Here is a 22,745-nt window from a genome sequence, read left to right as displayed (position 1 = left end):
ACCGAGAGTAAATCGAATAAAGACGAAAATTATGAGAAGTAGCAGAAATGATAACAGCGAGAAACTTAACATCATGATTTGTGATAACGAAGCATACGTAGTTAAGGAATTCTGCTACCTAGGCAGCAAAATAACCCTTGACGGATGGAGCAAGGACGACATATAAAGCAGGCTAGCACTGAAAGAAAAGGCCTTGGTGGCCAAGAGAAGTCTACCAGTATCGGACATAGGCCTTAATTCTATGAAGGAATTTCTGTGAATATTCATTTGGAGCATAGCAATGCATGGCGATGAGACATGGACTATGACAAACAGAACAAAAGAGAATAGATGCATTTGAGATGCGGTGCTATGGAAGAGTGTTGGAAATTAGGTGGACTGATAAGGAAGGAGCAGATTCGCTTCAGAATCGTCGAGTGAAGGAATATACGGAAAATGACAAGAAGAAGAGAAGGGACAGGATGACTGGATATCTTCAAAGACATCAGGGAATAACTTCCACGGAACTAGACCGAGCTGTAGAGGGTAAAAACTGTAGACAGATATTCGGATGTATCCAGCAAATAATGGAGGACGTTGCTGACTCTGAGTTGAAATGGATGGTTCAGAAGACGAATTCGTGGCGGGCCACATCAAACCAGTCAGAAGACTGATGATTCAAATATACACAGGGCCGGCCGCTGTGGCTGAGCGGTTCTAGACGCTTCAGTCCGGACCGCGCTGCTGCTACGGTCGCAGGTTCGAATCCTGCCTCGGGTATGGATGTGTGTGTTATCCTTAGGTTAGTTAGGTTTAAGTAGTTCTAAGTCTAGGGGACTGATGACCTCAGATGTTAAGTCCCATAGTGCTTAGACCCATTTCAAATATATACAGGGTATTCAAACGAAGTGTCGAATACTTTGAGAGGTGATAGTATTCATTGAAACAAGAAAAATATGTCCACTAAACATGGGTCCGGAAACGCATACTTTCCGAGATAATTCCTTTTTATAGGAAGGGCTGCGCGACGCTTGTTTGTGGATATTAGCACGGTCGTTGCATTGGCGCTGCTTCAAATGTGTCGGCAGGGTATCATGATGTCTTAGTCACGGTAGTCTAACTAGCATTAGGTCGTCTGCAGGCAGTTGTGTGGTTCGAGTCGGACTGTAAGCTGCGTTAGTTTCCGTCGTGTTTGTGTGCCTTATTGTACAGTTGTGCCGGCCCTGGGTACGTATCATGGCGTTTTATTTATTCCAAACGCGGATTCACATATGTGTTTACTGTTATTGCGTTGTTTGTATACAAATGATATAGTACATTTAGATTTCCTCTCTTCCACCACTTGACAGAAATGGAAGCCTATAGCGACAAGTGAAATGGCAGATATGTTATTCTGCTACGGTTTGGCAAATGGACGTAGCGTCTGAGCTCGTGCCCTCTATGCTGAAAAATATCCACAGTGCAGAGTGCCCTCTGATAAGCTGTACAGCAGACTTACCCAGCGTCTGAGAGACACAGGTACCCTTGCGCCTCGGACGACTAACAGTGAATAGGCCCCACACTGTTCGCACGACTGACGTTGAGGAGCGTGTGCCACATTCGGTGGAAGAAACTCCTGGAACTAGTGTGCGACGATTAGCAACAGCAGAAGGCGTGCATCACTCTCGTATCTTCGGGTTACTTCATGAACAACTGCTGAACCATATCATCTACGATGTGTTCAGGCCATAAGGCTACAGGATTATCATTGCAGACGGCGGTTCTGTCAATGGCTGTTGTGGAAGCATGCCGCACATCTACTGTTCACATCCAAGATTTTATTTACCGATGAGGCAGGATACACAAGAGACGGTCTCGCGTATTTCCATTAACAGCATGTAAGGGCAAATGTAAATCCCCAAGCAATTCAGGAAAGAGAGCATCAACACCGATCCTCAACCAAAGTATCGGCAAGTGTACTTGGCGATAGGTTAACAGGGCCATACGTGCTACCACAAAGGGGCGCATTATCTAGACTTTCTCATTAACGCGTTCCCTGCCGTTCTGGAGGCTGCGCCATCGCAGCGACAAGTACAAATGCTTCATGCATGATGGCGTATCAACACATTTTCATCACGGTGTGTGCGAACATCTGATGCAGACATTTCACGATCGCTGAATTGGTCGGGGATGGGGGCACACGTTTGCCTGCTTGTTCCCCAGACCTCAGTCCCCTATACCTTTGAGCCGGCCGGTGTGGCCGTGCGGTTCTAGGTGCTTCAGTCTGGAACCGCGTGACCGCTACGGTCGCAGGTTCGAATCCTGCCTCGGGCATGGATGTGTGTGACGTCCTTAGGTTAGTTAGGTTTAAGTAGTTCTATGTTCTCGGGGAATGATGACCACAGATGTTAAGTCCCATAGTGCTCAGAGCCATTTGAACCATTTGAACCCTAGACCTTTGATTAAGGGGACACTTGGAGGAATTGGTCTACGTCACACCAATCAACGACGTCGCGTCTTCAATGTGTGACAGCGGTTACAACAACAACCGGATATACTTCAAAAGGTGTGTCATGCCTTACGCTGGAGGGTACAGGGGTGTATTGTTATGAATGGACGCCACGTTGAACGCCTCCTGTAAATACGTGTTTGTCGCAGGAAGTATGCATTTCAGGATCATGTTTATTGGACTTATTTTCCGGTCTCTATGCGTACTACCATCTCTTAAAGTATTCGGAGTGAAGTATGTGGAGCGACAATATGCCCCTGGAAATGCTTTCAAGTACTTGCTGACGTTCTGATGACTGAAGCTGATTGTTGAACAATCTTATCAGCAGTTTGAGGCAGTAATCATGGCACTTGTCAAATTCTTTTAAAATTTTATTGTCAAAATTACCAAATAGAGCGACTGGTTAGTGATTTACTTGATGTTATAATTAACGAGGCATTATACAGGATGATACAAGAAACTCAGATCACACGGTTGACGTGGTTTATTACTGGACGAGAATTACATAGTAATTCTGTCACTTGATGCCTGAAGTGTTCATTAAGCGATCGATAAGTTCCAAGTCAAACAAAATTTTCTTGTGGAATGAGGCGACAGCCACCAGTGGCATAACTAGTGAAGACTGATAACTGCTACTACTTGTTTGATTTCAACCTGAGTGCGTAACTGTTACGACTCCGATCTTAACGCCCTGGAAATATTCCCTTTCTTGTACCAAATTTTTACAAGTGAATGAACAACAACGCAACCTGACATACACGAAATACATAAGTTAAAGCAACACAAAATTATAACAAAGATACTCAGTCTAACACAATTTGTGGAAGTTCTCTGCAGCTCAAATACCTTACATCGCTTAATTTGCGTGGTAAGGAGAAAGCAGTTGATGATACTTTTAATTTCTGAGTAGACAGATTGTTTCCAGAGAGCTGTATTCCATCATCTGCGGACGTGGACGAAGGATAAACAAGCCCATGTGGTATTAACAGAATATTCCGTCGGTTCTTGGTAGAATAACATTATAATAATAAATGAAAAGCACCAGTTTGCTTTTGTTCTACAATATTATTTTTATTGCTAACCGGTTTTCGGCTTACAAGGCCATCTTCAGGCATTTACTGAGTATTATCACCAAAGCAGTTAAATGTTAGCAGACAACATTGGAAGAGAAGTAACACATCTAGAGTGAAGTAGAAACATACAGTGAGTAACATCTTTGCATTGAAATAGTAAAAACTGAACAGTACATAAATAACAATGGAGTTGACAGGAAAACCTTTAGCATAAAATAAGAATAGCATGCCTACATAACAGTTTCTATTGATAAACAAAACTATTGAAATAAGATAAAATTAGTACTATGCAAGGCTGCATCAAGAGGTATGAAACATGGAGAGTAATTCACAACCAATTAAAAAAGAAGAGACAGTTGTCAATGTAAATACAGAATACACGAGGACCTTAAGCCATATCAATACAATAAACAGAAATTAATAAATGCAGGAAAATTAGGTGTTTGAGGGAAGCTACAGTTTGAGAGTGTGGTGGTACTGCATTTTAACATTAACATTATAATCAAAGCAGTGGCTGTATACCAGTTTACATTAAATAAATGAGCAAAGTAAAATATGAACAGTATTTGATGAGACAACTACAAGGGGAGTTAAACATGGACAGTAATACAAGTACAAGTTAAAAGCAAACCCTTAACTATTGAAACTACAGCATATGTGGAATACAAAGACAACTGCAACAAATAAAACAACTTAATGACTACAGGAAAATGGGAATATGTAGGAAGAGAGAGTGTGGGAAGTAATGAACAACAAAGATGATTATATGAAGTTTAGGAGAGGGGAAGTGTTGAGTTGTGTCTGGTCATTCAGGATGAGATTTGGACTGTGAGCAAGATGTTTGTTAATTTCCAGGGCTTCCAGCAGGTTGAGTTTATGGCCTTTGTTTGCTAAGTGAAGTACATGGGACACTGGCTGGTAGTTGTGACCCTCACTCAGTACATGCTCAGCAAATGTAGAGTCTGAATTCTGCAACCTCCAGCTGCGTTCATGTTCAGCCAGCCTAGTTGATATGTCTCTGCCTGACTGACCAATGTAAAATTTGTCACAATCAGAACAGGTGATTTTGTATACCCCACTGTTGGCTAATAACTGGATCTTATCTTTGCTATTAAAAACACACTGGGCTGTAGTGTTCCTGACATAGTAGGAAACCCTATACTTGCAGGATTTCAGTGCTTTGGCTATAGTTTGTGATACCTGACCTAGAAATGGTATAGTGCACCATTTCTTGCAGACAGTGGATGGGGAAGCAGGTGGGGCATAGAGGAGGGGTATAATTTTCCGTTTTTGTTTCCTGTGCAAGATGTGGTCAATAAGAACTGGATTGTAGCCATTGGCTGAGGCAATAAATTTTATTGTATCTAACTCTGCTTTAAAATCATCTCTGGACATGGGGATGGATATGAGACGGTGTACCATTGACTGGAAAGCTGTATGTTTGTGAGCTATGGGGTGTTGTGAGCAAGAAGGTATTACTGTGTCTGTAGTAGTTGTTTTTCTGTAAATTTTGAAACAATGTGTGTGTGTACTGATGTCAATGGTGAGATCTAAGAAGTTTATGGATTTGTTGCCAATTTCCATAGTGAACTGGATATTTTTCTGTTGACCGTTTAGGTTTTTCAAGAATGTGTTGAGTTGTCTTGTAGTACCAGTCCACATACACAGGACATCATCTACATATCTAAACCAGCATTTGATGTTTGCACTCAAAGGTTCTGTTTTTAGAAAATTTTGTTCAAAATGGTCCATAAATATTTCAGCCAACAGTGGACTAAGAGGGGAATCCATAGCTAAGCCATCTAATTGTTTATAAAGAGTGCCTTGGAACTGGAAATAGTTCTGTGCAAGGCAGGTCAGTGTGGCCAGTCTCAAGTCATTCAATTCCACAGGATTGACATTAGACTTGTGCATCAGCTCTGTCAGAATGTCAATACATTCTGCTACTGGTATGTTAGAAAACAAACTGCTGACATCAAAGGATACTAATTTATCACTGTGTGAGACAGATATACCTTTTAACTTGTTTACTAGGTCCACAGAGTTTGAAATACCATGCTTTGGTTTAAATTTAGTCTTGCTCTTAATTAGGACATCAAGTTTACTGGCTAGTTTGTAAGATGGAGCAGTGAATGATGATACAACTGGACGAATAGGAATATCTTGTTTATGCAGTTTAGGAAGGCCGTACATTCTAGGAGGCACTGGGTTCATATAAGTTAACAGTTTTACTTCAAATTCAGAGAATATGCTTTTGCATGAAATGATTGCATATTTAACATCCTCTTTGAACAATTTAGTAGGGTCTTTAGGAAGGACTTGGAAGCCTGTGGTATTCAGAAAATCATTAACTTTATCCACATAATCACATTTGTTCAAAAGCACAATACTGTTGCCTTTATCAGATTTTGTAGCAACGATACCTTGGTGTTGTAATTTCTGTTTTAAGCCCATGTGGACTGAGCAGAAAGAACGTAGTTTTGAACTCATTACAGCTCGGAACATAATAAAGAATGAGGCTAAGACTAAATCCTATTTTTTTGTAATAAGTAAGCACTTAAGTTCTCAAGCAATAGATACATATGAAGAATAGAAATGGAAACAGATTTAAGCACACTTTTTCACAAAACCCGTTTTCAATGCTACTGTGTTGTTGGGGCTCTGTTGCATGTCCCTGGAGTTGACCTAGGTGCCAAACCAGGGAGAAAGCCTCTCAGTAAAGCGTATTTTGATGGCGCATTGCCTTCGCCCTTCGTGCCAAAGAGTGCTTTCCTCTGGAATTTCAAAATTTCAAAGATATCTCAACTTTTATTTGCTAGCGTTCTACGAGTTAAAAACCTAATACTGTATTTCTGTATTTGTATTATCAGAAATAAAACGTAGTGCGTCAGTGTTAATGGCACTTGAACAAAAGCCTTCTTCCTGTTAACTTGTCGAAAACTGACACTTTTGAGACCGTGGCTGCGTACAAAATTACAAGTGCATTCTTTCAAAAAAGGAAAAAAGCAACCAGCCACTGTTAATAATGCTATTTATTTACAAATATAGCGCCGTTCCCGGTTTCAGATTGCAAGTCCATCTTCTCCTGTTCACGTTTATTTAACATTTATTGTTGTTGACATTAGCTGTTGACTGTTTTTTCTTCAATAACTAGTTAAAACAACAGCAAATGTAATACAAACGAAAACAGCAGTCTGAAATTAACTCTGTCGGTTGAAAAACGGTAACGGAGCTATTTGAGCAACTAAACGGAATTATTATCAGTGGCTGTTGCTATTTCCTTCTTTGCAAGAATACACTTCTAAAAAATTTCTTATTGGCACGTAGAACCATTGAATTCCCTGGTATGGCACTTACATCATTCTTAATAAAGTATTTATTTTCTACTTTGTCTTTTCTTTGCGCTTATGGTATCAGAATAGCTCCTCAGTTTTCTTCTGTCGTGATCAGTTATGTACGAACTGAGAATCGTTGTTTTTACATTCTTCTGATAGTTTTCAGATTTGGCATTTAGAACTTTTCCATTTCTACTCTTCGTGTTTCCTCCAAACATCAACGTGAAAATACAATCTCGCGCATTCTCAGAAACAGGAAAGGCTCCATATCCACTCAAAACCCCGAATTAGTCCTGAGTGACACAGAAATGTGAATCTCGACCCATATTGGCAGATAAGTTATGAAATAGCGATACTAATCCCTATGTATTTGACAAAGAACTAACCTCATGTACAATGAGAATGTTTCTGCAGTGGTAAACAATCATGCAATGTAGAACCAACACGGGAATGGTCCAAACAGACATGTCGAAACCTACCTTGAAATTTTTCACACAGGAAGAATACACCGAAAAAAATGCACTGTAAAAATCTTAGCTGCTAAGGCTTACTGCAGGTATTTTTTTCTTTTTACAATAACGAAGTTACTTAGGTTTGCTGCACAAATAACCGCTTATAACAGCTACGCGTGCACCCCATTCTGCCTAGCGTGCGAGGTGGCTGGTAAGCAGAAGCAGCCGTGACAAGAGGTTATTTTTTAAGTCAACAGTCTTGTGACTGGTTTGATGCTGCCCGCCACGAATTCCTCTCCTGTGCTAACCTCTTCATTTCAGAGTACCACTTGCAACAGGTCCTCATTTACTTGGTGGATGTATTCCAGTCTATCTTCCTCTGCAGTTTTCACCCTCTATACCTCCCTTTAATACCATAGAAGTTATTCCTTGATGTCTTCCTTCTTATTAGTGTTTTCCACATATTCTTGACTTCTCCATTTTTGAGCAGATACTCCTCACCCTTACCTTATCAATTCACCTATTTTTTAACATTCGTCTGTAGCGTCACATCTCGGATGCTTCGATGTCCTTCCGCTCCAGATTTCCTACAGTCCATGTCTAACTACCATACAATGCTGTGCTCCAAAAGTCCGTTACCAGAAATTTTTTCCTCAAATTAAGGCCTATGCTTGATACTAGTAGACTTCTCTTGGCCACGAACATCCTTCTTGCAGCTACTAATCTGCTTTTTATATTCTCCTTGCAGCGTCCATCATTGGCTATTTTGTTGCTTAGGTAAAAGAATTTCTTATCTTCATTTACCTCGTAACCATCAATCTTAACGCTAAGTTCCTCGCTGTTCTCATTTTTCTACTTCTCATTACTTTCGTTTTTCTTCGATTTTCTCTCTGTCCATATTCTCTGCTCATTAGTCAGCTCATTCCATTCAGCAGATCCTGTAATTCTTCTTCAGTTCACTGATGATAGCAATGTTATCAGCGAATCTTATCATTGATACCGTTGAATTTTAATACCACTCTTGAACCTTTCCTTTATTTCCGTCATTGTTTTTTCGATATATGAAATGAACACTAGGGCCGAAAGACTACATCAACGTCTAACATCATTTTTAATTCGAGTACTCGTTCTTGGTCTTCCACCCTTGTTATTCCTTCTTGGCTCTTACACATGTTGTATATAATCTGTCTCTCTCTCTATAGCTTACCCCTGTTTTCCTCAGAATTACGAGCATCTCGCACCATTTTACACTTTTGAATGCTTTTTCCAGGTCAAAAAACCCTGTGGACCTGTCTTTATTTTTCTTCAATCTTGCTTCCATTATCGACCGCAACATGAGAATAGCCTCTCTGGAGCCTTTACCTTTCCTAAAACCAAACTGATCGTCATCCAACACAATCTCAATTTTCTTTTCCGTTAGTCTGCACATTATTTTTGTCAGTAATTTGGATGCATGAGCTGTTGAGCTGGTTGTGCGATAATTCTCCTACTTGTCAGCTCTTGTCGTTTTCGGCATTGTGTGGATGATATTTTTTCGAAAGTAAGACAGCTTATCGTCAGACTCCCACATTCTCACGTCGTTTTGTTGCCACTTTTCCCACAGATTATAAGAATTCTGGTGAAATTTTATCAATCCTTTCTGTCTTACTCCATCTTAAGTTTGCCAAAGCACTTTTAAAGTCTGATCCTAACACTGGTCCCCTTTCTCTGCTATATCGGCTACTGTTTCTTCTTCTATCACGTCAGCAGACAAGTTCTTTCCCTCTTAGAGGCCTTCAGAGTACTCTTTCCGCCTATTGGCTATTTGCTGCATTTAACAGTGGAATTACCATTGCACTCTTAATGCTGCAACCGTTGATTTTAAATACGCGTAAGGTTGTTTTGATTTTTCTACGTGTTGAATCAGTCCTCCCGACAATCATTTCTTTTCCGATCTTCACATTTTTCGTGCAGCCATTTCATCTAAGCTTCCCTGCACCTCATTATTAATTTCACTCCTAAGTGATTTGCATTTCTATGTTTCTAAATTTCCCTGACCTTTGTACTTCCTTCTTTCATCGATCAGCTGAAGTATTTTTTCTGTTACCCATGGTGTCTTTGCAGTTAACTTCTTTGTACCTATGGTTTTCTTACCAACTTCTGTGATAGCCCTTTTGAAACTGTCCATACTTCTTCAACTGAACTCCCTAGTGAACTATTAATTGTTGCGGTATCTGTAGCCGCAGAGTACTCAAGCGTACCTCTTCATTCCTTAGTCTATCCGTATCCCACTTCTTTGCACATTGGTTCTTCCTGTCTAGTCTCTTAAACTTCAGCCTACTCCTCATCACTGCTAAACTGTGATCTGGGTCTATATCGGCTCCTGAATACGCCTTACAAACCCAGTATCTGATTTCGGAATCTCTGCCAGACTATGGTGTATTCTAACAGAAATCTTCCCGTATCGCCCGGCCTTTTACATGTATACCTCCTCCCCTTGTGATTCTTGAACAGAGTATTCGCTGTCAGTAGCTGAAATTTACTGCAGAACTCAGTTAGTCTTTCTCCTCTCTCATTCCTAGCAGCAAACCCTTATTCTCCTTTCCTGTTACTTCTTTCTCTATAACGGCATATCAATCCCCCGTGACTATTTGATCTTCATGTCCAATTTACGTACTGAATGAGCCGTTCGATATCCTCATATACTCTCTCTGTGTGTTCATCTTCTGCTTACGGCATCGGCAAGTATATTTGAACAATCATTGTCAGTGTGGCTTTTTGTCGACTCTGATGAGAACAATCCTATCACTGAAATGTTCACAGTAACTCAGTCTCTGACCTACTTTCCGATTCATAACGAACCTATTCCCGGTATTCGATTTTCTGCTGCTGTTCATATTACTCCATTCTTACTTGACAAGAAGTGCTTGTCTTCTTTACATCTCACTTCAATTACTCCACCTATATCTAGATTGAGCTTTAGCATTTACCTTTTCAGATTTCCTAGCTTCCCTACCACATTGAAATTACTAACATTCCACGCCCCGTCTTGTACGACGATACCCCTCCGTTGATTATTAAATCTTTTCTCGTAGTCACCTTTCCCTCGGAAGCTCGCTCAAGGAAATCCGAATGGGTGACTAGTCCGGAACTTTTTGCCAGCGGAGAGACCATCATGACAGTTTTTCAATAACAGATCACATGTCCTGTGGATACACGTAATGTGTCTTTAATGCAGTGGTTTCCATGCCCTTGATCATTGCTGATTCTTCCATATATAGCACAAAGAGTGCCCTGAACCTCTGTCTGCTCATCCGCCCTCTTTGACAATGCCGTCGGAAGAATTGAATAGGACTACGAGAAGCTGGATGTTCCTTCCGCGATACTGCAGAGAGAATTGGCAGGAATGTAACCACTGTACTTGATTGCTGGCAGCGGTGGTCGCGGGAATGTTCGGTCGCAAGAAGACCGGGCTCCGGACGGCCACGTGGCACTAATGAGAGGGAAGCTAGAGGAACAAAAATACACTCCTGGAAATGGAAAAAAGAACACATTGACACCGGTGTGTCAGACCCACCATACTTGCTCCGGACACTGCGAGAGGGCTGTACAAGCAATGATCACACGCACGGCACAGCGGACACACCAGGAACCGCGGTGTTGGCCGTCGAATGGCGCTAGCTGCGCAGCATTTGTGCACCGCCACCGTCAGTGTCAGCCAGTTTGCCGTGGCATACGGAACTCCATCGCAGTCTTTAACACTGGTAGCATGCCGCGACAGCGTGGACGTGAACCGTATGTGCAGTTGACGGACTTTGAGCGAGGGCGTATAGTGGGCATGCGGGAGGCCGGGTGGACGTACCGCCGAATTGCTCAACACGTGGGGCGTGAGGTCTCCACAGTGCATCGATGTTGTCGCCAGTGGTCGGCGGAAGGTGCACGTGCCCGTCGACCTGGGACCGGACAGCAGCGACGCACGGATGCACGCCAAGACCGTAGGATCCTACGCAGTGCCGTAGGGGACCGCACCGCCACTTCCCAGCAAATTAGGGACACTGTTGCTCCTGGGGTATCGGCGAGGACCATTCGCAACCGTCTCCATGAAGCTGGGCTACGGTCCCGCACACCGTTAGGCCGTCTTCCGCTCACGCCCTAACATCGTCCAGCCCGCCTCCAGTGGTGTCGCGACAGGTGTGAATGGAGGGACGGATGGAGACGTGTCGTCTTCAGCGATGAGAGTCGCTTCTGCCTTGGTGCCAATGATGGTCGTATGCGTGTTTGGCGCCGTGCAGGTGAGCGCCACAATCAAGACTGCATACGACCGAGGCACACAGGGCCAACACCCGGCATCATGGTGTGGGGAGCGATCTCCTACACTGGCCGTACACCACTGGTGATCGTCGAGGGGACACTGAATAGTGCACGGTACATCCAAACCGTCATCGAACCCATCGTTCTACCATTCCTAGACCGGCAAGGGAACTTGCTGTTCCAACAGGACAATGCACGTTCGCATGTATCCCGTGCCACCCAACGTGCTCTAGAAGGTGTAAGTCAACTACCCTGGCCAGCAAGATCTCCGGATCTGTCCCCCATTAAGCATGTTTGGGACTGGATGAAGCGTCGTCTCACGCGGTCTGCACGTCCAGCACGAACGCTGGTCCAACTGAGGCGCCAGGTGGAAATGACATGGCAAGCCGTTCCACAGGACTACATCCAGCATCTCTACGATCGTCTCCATGGGAGAATAGCAGCCTGCATTGCTGCGAAAGGTGGATATACACTGTACTAGTGCCGACATTGTGCATGCTCTGTTGCCTGTGTCTATGTGCCTGTGGTTCTGTCAGTGTGATCATGTGATGTATCTGACCCCAGGAATGTGTCAATAAAGTTTCCCCTTCCTGGGACAATGAATTCACGGTGTTCTTATTTCAATTTCCAGGAGTGTATAATCGCTCAGTCCGTTGACAGAGTGGAATATCGTGTGATAATTCGTGTTCTGTACTTGAAGGGTGCATCGTACTGCATCTGCAACAGCAATTTGAGCAGCAATTTGAGAGCATCAAATCTGTTGTTTGAAGAACAGCTGTGAGACAGACGCCCTGTAGCGTGCCTTCCACTGACAACAAACCACTGCCGTTTGCGACCTCAGTGATGTCATACGAGCTCATTGGAGGGCAGAGTGAGGTCTGTCGTGTTTTCAGATGAAAGCAGGTTCTACCTCATGCCAGCGACGGCTGTGTGTTGATTAGGAGGAGACCAGTTAAGGGCATGGGACCAACCTGTCTGCCAGCTAAACACACGGGACATACACCAGGAGTTATGGTCTGGGGTGCAATTTCGTGTTGCAATGTTAATTTCTTAAACATGTTACCTAGACAAATGCATTCTTGACATTTCTTTACTTTACATTAATTATTTTTTGGTGTTTCCATTTTTTCCATCACTGTGTAGACTATTCGTCTCGTAGACAAATATCCCTGAGCTCTGAACATTGGCAGTAGCACAAAATTTAATTTCGGCGTCTTATTATGAACCAAATCTTTTCCACTTCCAGACGGGTATGAACTGCCATATACTACGCCTGATGGTCTTCTTGAAACAGATCCCTTAGGATCTAGGTTGCATATCATCTAGTTTAATTTTCACTGTATAAAGACGTATAAAATCGGCCTTAATTCCAGGAAGAAATTTCTGAAAATGCACAACATTCTGTGTAGTGAATGACGGACGGGGACATAGCTGGAAAAGAAGAGAATGACAGCCCTTCAGAAGTGATTCTACAGAATGATGTTGGAACTTAAGCTGATTGATAAAGAATTAAAAGGTTCTCCGGAAAATGGGCGAGGGAAATAGTATGTGGAATGCACTGGCAAGGAGAAGGGACATGATGACACGACATGTGATAAGATATCAGGATGTAACTTCCATGTACCAGAGGTAGCTGTAGAGAATGGGAACTGTAGGAGAAGACAAAAAGAAGTTGGCACAAGAGAACAATTCATGACGCGCCGTATCAAACAAGTTGGAAGCCTGATGACTCAACAGAAAGTAAAATTAATAATAGGTTCTTATATTAGTCAGCGGTAAGACAAAATTAAAGGACCTGTAGTATGTGGTGGAAGTGGAACAAAAACAACAATACAAGCTTAACAACTACAGAGGCATTTCGCTTCAAACGATTACCTACAAAATCTTATCAAAAGGATTATCAGCTAGGGCGGAACAACAACTCGACTCTCAGACTGATGAACGTCAACGTGATTTTAGAAAGAATAGATGATGTTCAACTTAAAGTCACTAATAATATATGTGAACAGAAAATATAAAAATTTCGTTGTTGACCTCAGAAAAGCCTATGAGTTGATAGGAAGTCAGTGTTTGAAATACTCAGTGAAGAGAGCTTATACAGTAAAACCACAGCTCTTATTAAACGAACGCCAACAAACACCAGTTCTAAAGTGAATTTTAGAGGAGAAATTTCTGGAAGTTTTGCGATCAAAACTGGAGTGATGCAGGGAGATGGTCTCTTCCAGCTGCTCTTTACTTGTGTTCTACGTAGAAAAAGTCATAAGGGAATGGATAATGTCGCTAGGCGAAAGCCTGATCAATGGGGGAGTGAGATTAGGTTATAAAAGGGGCGTTTGCTAATGACCTAGCAATTTTTCAGTTTCGCTGGGTACAGTCACCCTAAAAATATAATTGCTTAAAGAACAATCTGAAAGAGCAGATTTGCAGACCTCCTATGAGAAAATCAAATTTATAACAAACATTAAGGCAGCCCCAAAAGTACTAAAAACTTAATATTGAAAAATTGAGAGAAGTAACAAGTGAAAGTTTCTAGGAGAAAGAGACCATTAAAGAAAGAGTTAATAAGATGAAAACAGCATATACAATGAAAAATCAATATCTATCGATACTAAACTTACACATTACTCTACAATAACTCGCCCAGAAGCACTTCATGCAGAATTTTTGACCCTGAACTAAAAGGCAATAACGGATGAACTGATAAACACAGCAACAAAAATACTAAGGAAAATTTTGGGACCAGTTAAGGACCAAAAACCCAATATCGAAGACGTCATAACAGTGAACTTAATTAACGTATTGAGAAAAGTTACCTAGACGATTACGAAAAGAAGAATAAAAAAAATGGTTCAAATGGCTCTGAGCACTATGCGACTTAACGTATGAGGTCATCAGTCGCCTAGAACTTAGAACTAATTAAACCTAACTAACCTGAGGACATCACACACATCCATGCCCGAGGCAGGATTCGACCGTAGAGGTCGCTCGGTTCCAGACTGTAGCGCCTAGAACCGCACGGCCACTCCGCCCGGCAAAGAAGAATAACTTTATATGGGCACATCCAAATGATTAATCCCTACAGACTGACTAAAAGACCATTCACTTTCTTTGGTAAAGTAAGAGTGGATAACACATGGAGCACAAAAGTAGTAAGGGGCATGGGTGAACCCCTAATCACTCCATAACATAACTTCTTCTCGGCTGGGTCCGTAGTTTGCATAATGTCATAACATGACACCTTCTTTATACTTTCACAACATTAGCTGCAAATAGTTTATTTCTTGTTGTTTCACGATAAGCGAATTTCGGCTTTTGAGGAACCATTATCACTTTACAAAGAAATTACAGGACTCCAAAGGTTTCCAAGAAAAAAAGAAAGAAAGAACATTGGATCTGATTGGACAAAAGAAGGAAGAGAGAAACGTCGAGAAATTACGAGAATAATGTGGAAGAAAAGAAAGGAGAAACACTTCATAGTGGCTGATACGTAAAAGAAGGATAAGGTAACTTTTGCAGGATGTTAAGAAAAGGGAAGGGAAGACGATGTCTGATGACTACTGTAAATTTTCCGTAACGATAGTTTCCGGATGTCTCTGTACTTTATAACCCTAAAGACAAAATTATTGAAGGCCTACACGAAATTGACTGTGGCGCTACTCAGCTGAATTCACCGACAGGAGTGTCTGCTGTATGGCGGCACTTTCTCTGTCGAAGCGATGCGTCAAATTCTGCTTCGCTTTCACGGGCGACATTTATCATTCAAAGCAATAACTCACTTCCCCGCGGTATGTATATTGTCATTCTTTTGCCTCTCTCGATGCCTTTGACAAATTCCCATCTAACATGTGCAAACATTGGCTGACGAACTGCCGAAGCTGAATTTATCTCTGGAGAGAAAATTATACTTTGGAACATTCATCTGAGTATTCACGCACCATTTTATTTACTTTTCTGTCCATCCTTTAACGTTTAAATATTGGAAAAAAGCTCGTTATTTATAGCGCACGATAAAGCCGCCCTTCTGAAAGAATTGCTGGGCTGTAAATCACAAAGAAAGAACAAACGGTGCAAATTTCCTTGCCGAAGGCGAAACATATGACTGCGTAGTTCAACGAACAGCTCTAAACGTCGTTCCAAGATTGTACAAGCAGATCACGTTGACCCCTGACTTTTCAATGACATTTTTTTATATAAAATGTAAACGCCGTTTATCTATATCTTTTAAGCCATCATATTAGAGAACATTGGTCCTAATGACATAGGAAATATCGTCCAGTTCAATTAGTTGAAAATTTTCCAAGGCACGCTGGTTCCTTAATTTAGGCAAGTATGACGCGTCTGGGATATATTGCATACACTGTGCCTCCTACGTTGTTTTGAACAAATCACGGCAGCAACAAAAACTGCGGTAATTTTAACACATCTAGAAACGGTTCTAGTACTTTCGTCTGGATGTAGTCTTCTAAGTACCTCTCACAGCGATCTCATTTGTTAAATCAGACTTTAACAGTAAAAAAACGGGTCTAGTTCTGTGTGTCCGTTTCTTTATAAAATGCTAATGACCGAGAGCTGAAAGATTCAGGGCTCGAATGCCGGTCCAGTAAACAGTTTTAGTGTGTCCGGAAGTTCCACAACAATTCACACTCTGGTCTAGAGTAACAGATTCTTTCTGTAAGTATTTCGATACGTATCCATGCGCGGCTATCTGGTGAACGTGCGCAGACGCGCTATCTTCTCAAAGTCTGTGGACTTGAGAAAGGAAAGACACCATTTTCTAGGCCTTCATGATGAACTTGTTGCGTCTGTACGTTATATACTCAAGAGTCTACGAGACATTGTTCTACAGGGGCAAGAATATATTACTGAATTTACAAAAATGATTCATATGGCTCTAAGCACTATGGGACTTAACTTCTGAGATCATCAGTCCGCTAGACTTAGAACTACTTAAACCTAACTAGCCTAAGGACATAACACACATCCATGCTCGAGGCAGGATTCGAAACTGCGACCGTAGCAGCAGCGCGGTTCCGGACTAAACCGCCTAGAACCTCTCGGCCACAGCTGCCGGCATTGAATTTACAACAGTTAAGGACAACCTAGGCGACGTTTAGCAATACAGGCAATCAAGAGAAACGGATGCACATGCAGATGCTGGGTGATGTAAGGTGTAATGCTGAACATTATGGAGACTGTAAATACACTGGTGTCCATAACGTAAGGACGAAACTAACTTTCGCATGATGTGTCGCTGCCAAGCAACATACCTCGATGAAATTTTGACCAAACATAGAAAGGACTGCTCTAGTAAAGCGCGATAGAGAACAATATTGTACAGAAGGCAACTCAAATACGCAATGAGATAAACAGAAATGATACTTTTTTCAGAGCCAATAATTACACTGAATTCACCGCGGTTCTTGATGATCTTGGACGTTACAAACGGCGGGAAATGATTCTTAACCGAGTGTCTGATCACCAGGGACGGCAGTGCATGCTCTACAACGTGCCCCCACGCGGTCACACGGCTGGTAAAGAGTTTTTGAGGTAGGGCGTTCCCTTCATACACTGGTGTGGTTGACAACAGCTGGAATGTTGGTGGCGTATGTAAACATGATGCGTTACACCTCCCCAATACATCCCACACATGCTCGATGGACGTCGGGCGAACGTGCGGGCCAGTCCATTCTCCGAGTATCCAGTTTTTCCAAGAGCCCCTTCTCCACTGTTGGACGCGGTCACGCATTGTCATCCATAAAAATTAAGCCAGCGCCGAATGCACCCCAGAAATGACGCGCACGTGGAAGAAGTACAGTGTCACAATGATATCGACTAGTGAATGTACCTTGTTCCAAGATTTGAAGCTCAGTATGCCCATGCAACTTTATCCCTCCTCGCACCGTAACACTTGGGCTACGGAAACGAACATGTTCGATAATACTGGACGTACCCTCATATGGTGAGAAGTGGAAACACGTAATGCACACAGGAACGTTATCGCTGGTTCATTCTTCATTTGATAAGACTCAAAATACAACACGTCGTGTAGTGCCTTGCTTCACAGAACACAAGAAGAAAGAAATCTGGTAAGAGGCTGTTTGTAACATCGGTCTCCATTCCCTGAAAAAATTGTGAAATTCAGTAGGCCCCATATCAGCTTTTCAGAAAAGACACGAATTTACAGTGCGGTCATACAGCGACAAAAATTTTTTGTTCAGAAGGTTTTACCGTGTGGCTGGCAGCGTTATAGATACCAGTGACACTAACTACCGTATACTTCTTCTGAGGCAATCCGATGTCGCATATGTTGCATGATAGATTTCTAAGTACGTAGACTTCTGTTACCCAATAAAATGTAGACCTTCCTCTGTTTCCTATGTCGCAGTATCCTGAGCGTAATTTTTCCTAACACCATATAAATCAATGATGGATTATTGTATGTATTGATGCTGCATTAAAGCTGATTTTTTTCAGCAGAAGAAGAGGTTAAGGAGAAATGTGCATCAATGGATATTGTGCACGCACTCTCCATATTCCTAAGAGTCAAGAGAAGTTTCCCATACGTTTTATCCATGTCAGTGATCTATCTCCTAACCTCCTGACTGTCCTCGAATCATTTGAGATATATCATAGAGAGAGATCAATAGTGTTACACGGTAAATTCTAAGTAAGTGTTTTAACCACTCAGAAGTCTTCTTCGTTATATAAGTGTTCCGTCTATGACCACAATAATTTCGGAATTCTTTCACGGAAACGATTCACTTTTCTTGTGATTAAATGTTCTTCTCCATACTCAGGAATGTTAGTGGTTGACGACACCACCTCACTACAATACATTCAGTGTCATTACGCTCTGTAAGTCCATTTGTTTTTACTGCTCAAATCTGGAAGATAACGTCACTTTAAGACACTGTGAATTGCGAGTGTATTTCTGCAGATACATTTATTGAATTTAATTGTGCGTCGTCAGCGAGGCAGCTTTCTCGTGTTCAAATTCAAAATGTTCAAATATGTGTGAAATCTTATGGGACTCAACTGCTAAGGTCATCAGTCCCTAGGCTTACACTCTACTTAACCTAAATTATCCTAAGGACAAACACACACACGCATGCCCGAGGGAGGACTCGAACCTCCGCCGGGACAAGCCGCACAGTCCGTGACTGCAGCGCCTGAGACCGCTCGGCTAATCCCGCGCTGCTTTTCTCGTGTTCAGAGCACCTCCGTTTGATGTTCCGCCTTCATCCCCGTAATTAATTATCGTCGTTTACAGCGTTTTCTTGACTTGTTGCGGTGACATTACACTTTTGGTCCACTGCGAGTGGAGATCTGTAACGGTAAAAGGATGTGTTGTGCCTGTGGAGTGAATGGACGTCACTTTTGATCTTAACTCCAACACTTTATAGTCACGGTGTCCCACCTGCAGGTTACTCTTCCTTAAAAAATGAATAAAGTCCAAATTAACAAAATGCGGTCTAGGTGCCCTCAGTTATGATTCTCCAGACACCCACACTTCTATAGAGCAATGTCATGTTTCGTTTAATACCTGTAATACTTTGGGACTGCCTGTTTATTAGCCTTTTCTGGGCATCCAACTTTAATCCTCCTAATAATATTTAATACTTGCCTAAAAAACAACACACAAACCCACATTTACGCTCTCATATATGATGTCATATTCAGCAGAAACGACCTTGCAACAGCACGGTATCGCAATCTCACTAAATAAAATATCGAGTATCCGCCATCTCGAAGCTCTCAAGGTAACTTACCTTATGTGATCTGAAAATAATTTATCAGCCCAAAGAGTGGTTCTTTGTGAACGTCTTCTATGAGCACAAACGGTTTTGACTGAAAAAGTTGATTTGGATTAGGCACGAGAATATTTAGTTCAATCACTTCCATGCAGGTATTATGTTACACCTCGCGGGTACTCGCTTCAACTATCTGATAAAATCAGTACTTCGGTGAATTAAATCTATAACGGGTGCGAATCTGAAATAAAGATATGAGATTTGCACTAACTTTTGAATTATTGTTGCGTTACATAATATAAACCGATTAAGGTTATTCAGAACTACCACTCTCACTGCAGTCATACAATGACCAGTCAGCTACCATATGTTTGAAAAGACCTTTTCATTGAGTGGTATATGGGCTTAGTAAACCTGATGTCGAATCAGAAACAACAAGTAAACAAAACGGGATCTGGGCCACACTTATCGAAACCAAAACGCCACTCTGTCATTCATTCGATGATATTGCCCAGGCAACCACAATGTTCCTGTATAACACATCAGGTCGTAAAGTAATTCATTACCTTGTGTTACAAAACAGGTGCAAAGACGGAAGCAGTATATGCTTTTCATAATCACTTCCATTAATAGACGTTCACTGCTGTTTTCACGTCCGGCTCCAACATCCGTTACCATACCATATCACTCACGAGCAAAAAACACATCCCCTCCAGAGAAGACTAAGTGGAATGTGCTGAAGCACAACGCCTGGTCTTCCTACAAAACAAGCAAGCTGCGCGTGGCGAACACGGTCTCCCAAGACGTTAGCCAAAGCCGCACACGCCTCAGACCTCAGCTAAATACAATGGGTAGTCCAGTCATCCGTGAATATGTGGAAATCGATCAACGTGCCACAGGTAAACGAGGACGTGCTGAAAAGTACTGCCTCCGAATTTTTAATGTGAGCACTCTTAAGGCTTAAATAAAATAATTTTTTAACATTCTGCATCTTTATTTTTTCATGTCTGCATACTTATTTCTCATCGTTGTCACTTTGGCGACGAACACATTTTTTCGCAACTAGAGACCAGTTTGCTTATACGGTCACTGTTGATTATTAGACGTTGCTGACAGAGCTATAACCTAACTTCTGCTTTTATCGCTTCATTACTATCAAACTGAAGTCCCCGAAGGCGTCTTTTAAGTTTTGTAAACAGATGAAATTCTAATTGGGCCAGGCCGGGACTGTATGGAGGATGATCGATGACAGTGAACCGAAGGCGTCGAACTGTTGCAGATGTCGCATCGCGCGTGTCTGGTATTGCTCAAAAATGGCTCTGAGGACTATGGGACTTAACTTCTAAGGTCATCAGTCCCCTAGAACTTAGAACTACTTAAACCTAACGAACCTAAGGACACCACACACATCCATGCCCGAGGCAGGATTCGAACCTGAAACCGTAGCGGTCGCGCGGTTCCAGACTGTAGCGCCTAGAACCGCTCGGCCGGCTGGAGTGGCCGTGCGGTTCTAGGCGCTACAGTCTGGAACCGGGCGACCGCTACGGTCGCAGGTTCGAATCCTACCTCGGGCATGGATGTGTGTGATGTCCTTAGGTTAAGTTAGGTTTAATTAGTTCTAAGTTCTAGGTGACTGATGACCTCAGAAGTTAAGTCGCATAGTGCTCAGAGCCATTTGAACCATTTTAGAGCCGCTCGGCCACCAAGACCGGCTGTGGTGTTGCCTTATCATGCGGAAGAAGAGGGTATTTCAAATGTGGGCGGACTCCTCGAATTCGTGATTTCAGTCTTCTAAGGATCTCTCACACACCGACATAGCTACGTTACACAACGCCATTTTACACACTACGATTCGTAGTCCCTGGCGGCAGAGTTTTATACTATATGCATCAACGAAGCGGGAAAATGGGTAGAGTAATATGCCTGACAGGTAGTACCTCAACCGACATTGAGAATAACAAAAATTCAGTGGCACTGCCTTTCAGCGGACTCTCGTAATGGCAGAAATCGCTCACGAGACGAAGCTACATGTAAATAGAACACAAGGAAGATGGCTAATTATAATGGAAAAGCGATGACCATTTGTCTTCGTTATTATTAGACATTTCGTACAGAATATGATGAAAACAGGGGAAAGTTCAGGGAAAAGGGAACAAATATATTTTTTTTTAACGCTGCAATGCAAAGTCTTAAAACTAGTTTTCATATGAGAAAGATAGACTATTAAAGGAATCTGTTCTACATACGATGGCCGAGCGGTTCTAGCCGCTACAGTCTGGAACCACGCGACCGCTACGGTCGCAGGTTCGAATCCTGCCTCGGGCATGGATGTGTATGATGTCCTTAGGTTAGTTAGGTTTAAGAAGTTCTAAGTTCTAGGGGACTGATGACCTCAGCAGTTAAGTCCCATAGTGCTCAGAGCCATTTGAACCAATTTTCTACATACGAGACAAGTGTTGCCCAACTATGTGAACCTTTCGTTTTTTGAGTCATCCGTCTTATGACTGGTTTAATGCGGCCCTCCCTAATGGAGGATTATTAGTATTTTCTCTAATTTTCATTCGCTCTCTCTCTCTCTCTCTCCTTTATCGGTGTACAGTTTTTGATATAATGTTTCATTACGTGAAATCAGCCAAATAGAATCTCTGGTGGAGCCCTTCGTCTTAGTATTCAGCGGCTGGCTTGCTGTAAGAGATCTTTACATTTATTATTATTGTTAAGCGCTGCATTCAGTTGGGAAAATCAATCGTTTGAACAATTCGTTCCTTTTACGAAAGATTTCGAATTCCAGATGTGTACGAAGCCTTTTTGGACGATTTAACAAAGACTCGGTGATTGCAGGCTCTCTTCGACACAGCTGAAACTTCCCCACTAATTACAGGGCCAACGCGATCATCAAGGATTCAGATAAAGAACTCATTCGTTCATTCACTCCAGAATAAAAGGGGTCACAAACCTTATTTATGAAGGAAATTGTACATTCAATCCATCTCCATTACATGTCCAGATTTCTGTTGGTTCCAAGTCTTATTTATTTTCCGTTTACAGTCTCTCTCTCTCTCTTCAAATATCCCGCTTGTGGCTCAAATGTTAATAGCTCGCTTTAGCGAGAAGAAAAGCAAATATGTCTCTTTTAGAAACCCGTCAATCTTTCAACAGATACTTCCGAAGCTGTCCTAGTTACCAATCTAACAACCTTGGAGAATACATACATGTAATCTCTGTTATTCCAAAGAATAAACGCACTAGAAAATACTTTGGCGTCGACGAGCTGTCGCCGCATATGTTACTCGAAAATCAGATCAGATACTTTTCCAAAGTAAATAAATGTGGATGGTTTGATTGACAATGATTAATTGTTGCGTGGTAGAGGGTAT

At 42.1% G+C, this 22,745-nt stretch overlaps 1 protein-coding gene across 2 annotated transcripts in view; it reads left to right on the top strand.

The window, feature by feature from the left end:
* The window catches only part of LOC126191483 (limbic system-associated membrane protein), a 986,380-nt gene that overhangs the window by 702,060 nt on the left and 261,575 nt on the right, over positions 1-22,745 (top strand). The window lies entirely within an intron of this gene.

This window comes from Schistocerca cancellata, chromosome 6 (genome assembly GCF_023864275.1).
Source record: "Schistocerca cancellata isolate TAMUIC-IGC-003103 chromosome 6, iqSchCanc2.1, whole genome shotgun sequence".
NCBI lineage: Eukaryota > Metazoa > Arthropoda > Insecta > Orthoptera > Acrididae > Schistocerca > Schistocerca cancellata.
This window is presented reverse-complemented; position numbering and strand designations above follow the sequence as displayed.